A 6000-nucleotide genomic window follows, 5' to 3' on the forward strand; every position below is an offset into this window, starting at 1 on the left:
CCCTTCCATACTGTGGGTTCATCATTTGTTTTATGACATGATTTCCCTGCTGTGTTGTATCTAGTATAAGACTTGAGTACTTTATGTGTTTTATATCATCTGTGATATTGCAGCTGTTGTTTGCAGTGTCCACATTTTGCAACCAGTGTGCTTTGTACCCTCACTGCTGCTCTCTCAGAGAGGGTAGGCTGAACACTACCGGTAGTATCAGACACCAGAGATGCCTCCTGTACCTGGAATAAAACTCTGCTTCTTTGTAAGAAATACAGGGGTGAAGATCTGCTGCATTCACAGTGACCCACTGACTCTTTTACAAAGGTTCCCAGCCGTGCAAAGACTCTTGGTGGTTAGTTAAGGGGCCATGCTAAATGGAGATTTCGAAGCATCAGACGAGACGTTTTCTTTGTTTCTGCATCAGCAAAAGTATATTTCTGTTTTTATGTTATTACTTGTGAAATACACATTTTAGTTGTGCTGTTGGATTTGTCATGTTTGATTTACAGTGTGAACGAATTCAAGCGATAGACAGTAGGTGGTGACTGACACTGCTTCAGGACTCCTAGGGTTGAGGATAGTGGACGTTGGTTCCATCGTGTAATGATTAGCACTCTGGACTCTGAATCCAGCAATCTGAGTTCCAATATCGGTAGGACCTGGAATGTTTGTAATAATACTTTTGTTTTAATTTATTGCAGGTCTTGAGCAGGAAACCATTTGTATCTCTGACATAACCCGTCTCTTCCTCTTTTCATTCCCCTCGTGGTTTCTGTGGTTTGGGGGCATCTATACATTATTCTATAGGCGTTGCTGGGGACACTTGATGCTACACACAGGTGTTGTCTACGTCCTGTGTCTGTGTGGACACCTCTCTACTCTGGCTACACAACTGTAAGATGCACAGTGTGGACCTGACTCCACTTGGCCTTCACACCGGATAACTTACAAGGAGAGAGAAACTTACGGAAATGTACGGTGTGAAAGAACGACTTTACCAAAGTGTTAATGTATGAAATTGCCCTTTGCTTTTTTTTTGTGAGTTGCAAATGGTAACATTTGACTAAAGCAAGTACCCAAAATTAAACAGTTTTCAGCTGGACTCATATAACTTGCATTTGCAGTGGAAGATCTGCCTGGAGCAGTATATGAGTGTGAAAAGGTCTCTAGTTTTGTCTTGAAATACCAGAGACTTCGGCGCTCTCCACCAGTCTCCTTCGACATCACATCCTGATGCTGAACAGTATTAGCACATAAATGAATAAAAAACTGGCTGACGTGTACATGCACATGTGTGCATATGTACCACGGTGCTATAGTCTGATGACATATGTGTGCCAGTCTGTGGGGTCAAAGGGCAGTCAGAAGTTACTGGGCCACAGTTGTATCAACGAGGACTGTGTACTTCCTGTGCCCTGGGGCATTCGTACTCTGGTCCCTCAAACTAGGGTGGAAGCCCCCCTTTAGCACATGACTCTCAGAATAACAAGTCAGAGCAGACATTAGTGTAACTGGGTACTCACACTTGTGAAAGGCACAAGTGCAAGTAGTGAACTGCAACCTGACCTCACAGCATACACTTTAGACATCCTTTGTAAACACACACACATATTTTCAGTCTAACTTGTTTACATTTTACATCAATAAATATGGTAATATTTGTACTTGAAATGTTTAATTTGCCTACCTTTGGCGCATATTCCTAGTACCTTATATTTGAACTTTTCTCCATTCGGGTGTATACAATTGGTATAATGTCAGAAAGGGAGAAGACGACCGAGAATGCCTAAGAATGTGCGCTTACATGCTTTTAAGAACATATGTCTGGTGTTGTGACAAAACAGCAGTGACCACTTCAGCTCAGCACTTGCTTCTTCCTCTGCTGTCCCAAAATATTGTGGAATTACTAGTCTCTGCGCCTCTGACAAGGCTGCTGACATCCGATTGATGATTTGTAGCCTTGTGGGCTGTGAGTGCTTTGGCTGTGCTGCCCCCTGGCAGTCACTCTGTGAAGATGCAGGTACCTGGGAACAACACAGACTACTTCTGAGCTGTTTCTTCTCTGTTTGAACCAATCCAGTGTCAGGACTGGAGTCGGTGCTGTTAGTAGATAGAGAAGGAGTATAACTCCAGCCCCAGGAGGGCAGCCTGGAGCCTGTGACAGGTGCAGGGGAGTGTCGTCAAGGAAGCAGCTGGAAGATAACTGGAGAGGGGTCTGTGGGGCCATCAGTCTGGTGAGGAAACCCAGGAGTGTCCTACGGATGGGGCGTGGCTTTGTCTGGCTCAAGGGGAGGGGTTAGTAATAGTGAATGCAGGGACTGCTGCTGTCCCCCGTGTCCTGGGCTCTGTGTATGTGTAGAAGCTCTAAGGTTGTAAATAATGAGACCTACAGGTTGTGGCAGAAATGATGACTTCTGGTCATTCCTTCTCTTTTGTCAGAAGTGAAGTGTCTGTTACCCCAATTGATTGTGTACTACTGAGAAGAAGAATATAACTCTCAGTGTACGGAATGCAGTGTGACCTAGGAGACACCTCACATACACTGAGCTGTATGATGAGTTCACAGTTCCCATATGGTCTAGCGGTTAGGATTCTTGGTTTTCACCCCGGCGGCCCGGGTTCGACTCCCGGTATGGGAACTCCATTTTTTTTTTTCACTACTCAGACATTTTAATCTTTCACAGTTTTTTTCTATAAACCTAAATGCACCTAAAGTCTTAATAAATGTCACTTGCTTTGTCTTCTGCTTCCATCTAATGCCGTCAGAGGTTTACACCGACCCCCAGATCTACTGCCCTCTCTCCCCAGCCCTTGACCTGTACATTAATACTATGAAGGGTTATTCCTTGTTTTTCTTTTATTGCACAACAAAAAGTACAGATTATATAAAGAGACCGGGGCACAGAGAAGAAGGCAGCAATTGACTGGGGTCCCACCATGGGAAATTCGCATTTTATTACCTGCCCCTTCCATACTGTGGGTTCATCATTTGTTTTATGACATGATTTCCCTGCTGTGTTGTATCTAGTATAAGACTTGAGTACTTTATGTGTTTCATATCATCTGTGATATTGCAGCTGTTGTTTGCAGTGTCCACATTTTGCAACCAGTGTGCTTTGTAGCCTCACTGCTGCTCTCTCAGAGAGGGTAGGCTGAACACTACCGGTAGTATCAGACACCAGAGATGCCTCCTGTACCTGGAATAAAACTCTGCTTCTTTGTAAGAAATACAGGGGTGAAGATCTGCTGCATTCACAGTGACCCACTGACTCTTTTACAAAGGTTCCCAGCCGTGCAAAGACTCTTGGTGGTTAGTTAAGGGGCCATGCTAAATGGAGATTTCGAAGCATCAGACGAGACGTTTTCTTTGTTTCTGCATCAGCAAAAGTATATTTCTGTTTTTATGTTATTACTTGTGAAATACACATTTTAGTTGTGCTGTTGGATTTGTCATGTTTGATTTACAGTGTGAACGAATTCAAGCGATAGACAGTAGGTGGTGACTGACACTGCTTCAGGACTCCTAGGGTTGAGGATCGTGGACGTTGGTTCCATCGTGTAATGATTAGCACTCTGGACTCTGAATCCAGCAAACTGAGTTCCAATATCGGTAGGACCTGGAATGTTTGTAATAATACTTTTGTTTAAATTTATTGCAGGTCTTGAGCAGGAAACCATTTGTATCTCTGACATAACCCGTCTCTTCCTCTTTTCATTCCCCTCGTGGTTTCTGCGGTTTGGGGGCATCTATACATTATTCTATAGGCGTTGCTGGGGACACTTGATGCTACACACAGGTGTTGTCTACGTCCTGTGTCTGTGTGGACACCTCTCTACTCTGGCTACACAACTGTAAGATGCACAGTGTGGACCTGACTCCACTTGGCCTTCACACCGGATAACTTACAAGGAGAGAGAAACTTACGGAAATGTACGGTGTGAAAGAACGACTTTACCAAAGTGTTAATGTATGAAATTGCCCTTTGCTTTTTTTTTGAGAGTTGCAAATGGTAACATTTGACTAAAGCAAGTACCCAAAATTAAACAGTTTTCAGCTGGACTCATATAACTTGCATTTGCAGTGGAAGATCTGCCTGGAGCAGTATATGAGTGTGAAAAGGTCTCTAGTTTTGTCTTGAAATACCAGAGACTTCGGCGCTCTCCACCAGTCTCCTTCGACATCACATCCTGATGCTGAACAGTATTAGCACATAAATGAATAAAAAACTGGCTGACGTGTACATGCACATGTGTGCATATGTACCACGGTGCTATAGTCTGATGACATATATGTGCCAGTCTGTGGGGTCAAAGGGCAGTCAGAAGTTACTGGGCCACAGTTGTATCAATGAGGACTGTGTACTTCCTGTGCCCTGGGGCATTCGTACTCTGGTCCCTCAAACTAGGGTGGAAGCCCCCCTTTAGTACATGACTCTCAGAATAACATGTCAGAGAAGACATTAGTGTAACTGGGTACTCACACTTGTGAAAGGCACAAGTGCAAGTAGTGAACTGCAACCTGAACTCACAGCATACACTCTAGACATCCTTTGTAAACACACACACATATTTTCAGTCTAACTTGTTTACATTTTACATCAATAAATATGGTAATATTTGTACTTGAAATGTTTAATTTGCCTACCTTTGGCGCATATTCCTAGTACCTTATATTTTAACTTTTCTCCATTCTGGTGTATACAATTGGTATAATGTCAGAAAGGGAGAAGACGACCGAGAATGCCTAAGAATGTGCGCTTACATGCTTTTAAGAACATATGTCTGGTGTTGTGACAAAACAGCAGTGACCACTTCAGCTCAGCACTTGCTTCTTCCTCTGCTGTCCCAAAATATTGTGGAATTACTAGTCTCTGCGCCTCTGACAAGGCTGCTGACATCCGATTGATGATTTGTAGCCTTGTGGGCTGTGAGTGCTTTGGCTGTGCTGCCCCCTGGCATTCACTCTGTGAAGATGCAGGTACCTGGGAACAACACAGACTACTTCTGAGCTGTTTCTTCTCTGTTTGAACCAATCCAGTGTCAGGACTGGAGTCGGTGCTGTTAGTAGATAGAGAAGGAGTATAACTCCAGCCCCAGGAGGGCAGCCTGGAGCCTGTGACAGGTGCAGGGGAGTGTCGTCAAGGAAGCAGCTGGAAGATAACTGGAAAGGGGTCTGTGGGGCCATCAGTCTGGTGAGGAAACCCAGGAGTGTCCTACGGATGGGGCGTGGCTTTGTCTGGCTCAAGGGGAGGGGTTAGTAATAGTGAATGCAGGGACTGCTGCTGTCCTCCGTGTCCTGGGCTCTGCGTAGGTGTAGAAGCTGTAAGGTTGTAAATAATGAGACCTGACAGGTTGTGGCAGAAATGATGACGTCTGGTCATTCCTTCTCTTTTGTCAGAAGTGAAGTGTCTGTTACCCCAATTGATTGTGTACTACTGAGAAGAAGAATATAACTCTCAGTGTACGGAATGCAGTGTGACCTAGGAGACACCTCACATACACTGAGCTGTATGATGAGTTCACAGTTCCCATATGGTCTAGCGGTTAGGATTCCTGGTTTTCACCCAGGCGGCCCGGGTTCAACTCCCGGTATGGGAACTCCATTTTTTTTTTTTCACTACTCAGACATTTTAATCTTTCTCAGTTTTTTTCTATAAACCTAAATGCACCTAAAGTCTTAATAAATGTCACTTGCTTTGTCTTCTGCTTCCATCTAATGCCGTCAGAGGTTTACACCGACCCCCAGATCTACTGCCCTCTCTCCCCAGCCCTTGACCTGTACATTAATACTATGAAGGGTTATTCCTTGTTTTTCTTTTATTGCACAACAAAAAGTACAGATTATATAAAGAGACCGGGGCACAGAGAAGAAGGCAGCAATTGACTGTGGTCCCACCATGGGAAATTCGCATTTTATTACCTGCCCCTTCCATACTGTGGGTTCATCATTTGTTTTATGACATGATTTCCCTGCTGTGTTGTATCTAGTATAAGACTTGAGTACTT

At 44.1% G+C, this 6000-nt stretch overlaps 2 non-coding genes across 2 annotated transcripts; both read left to right on the forward strand.

Annotated features, from left to right (window-relative positions):
* Positions 1-2561: 2561 nt before the first annotated feature.
* Positions 2562-2633, forward strand: TRNAE-UUC (transfer RNA glutamic acid (anticodon UUC)). The gene has a single exon. It is a non-coding gene; the product is annotated as a tRNA-Glu (tRNA).
* A 2887-nt stretch (positions 2634-5520) lies between these two features.
* On the forward strand, positions 5521-5592 carry TRNAE-UUC (transfer RNA glutamic acid (anticodon UUC)). The gene has a single exon. It is a non-coding gene; the product is annotated as a tRNA-Glu (tRNA).
* Positions 5593-6000: the final 408 nt, after the last annotated feature.

Source organism: Pleurodeles waltl, unplaced genomic scaffold (assembly GCF_031143425.1).
Source record: "Pleurodeles waltl isolate 20211129_DDA unplaced genomic scaffold, aPleWal1.hap1.20221129 scaffold_39, whole genome shotgun sequence".
In the NCBI taxonomy this organism is placed as follows: domain Eukaryota; kingdom Metazoa; phylum Chordata; class Amphibia; order Caudata; family Salamandridae; genus Pleurodeles; species Pleurodeles waltl.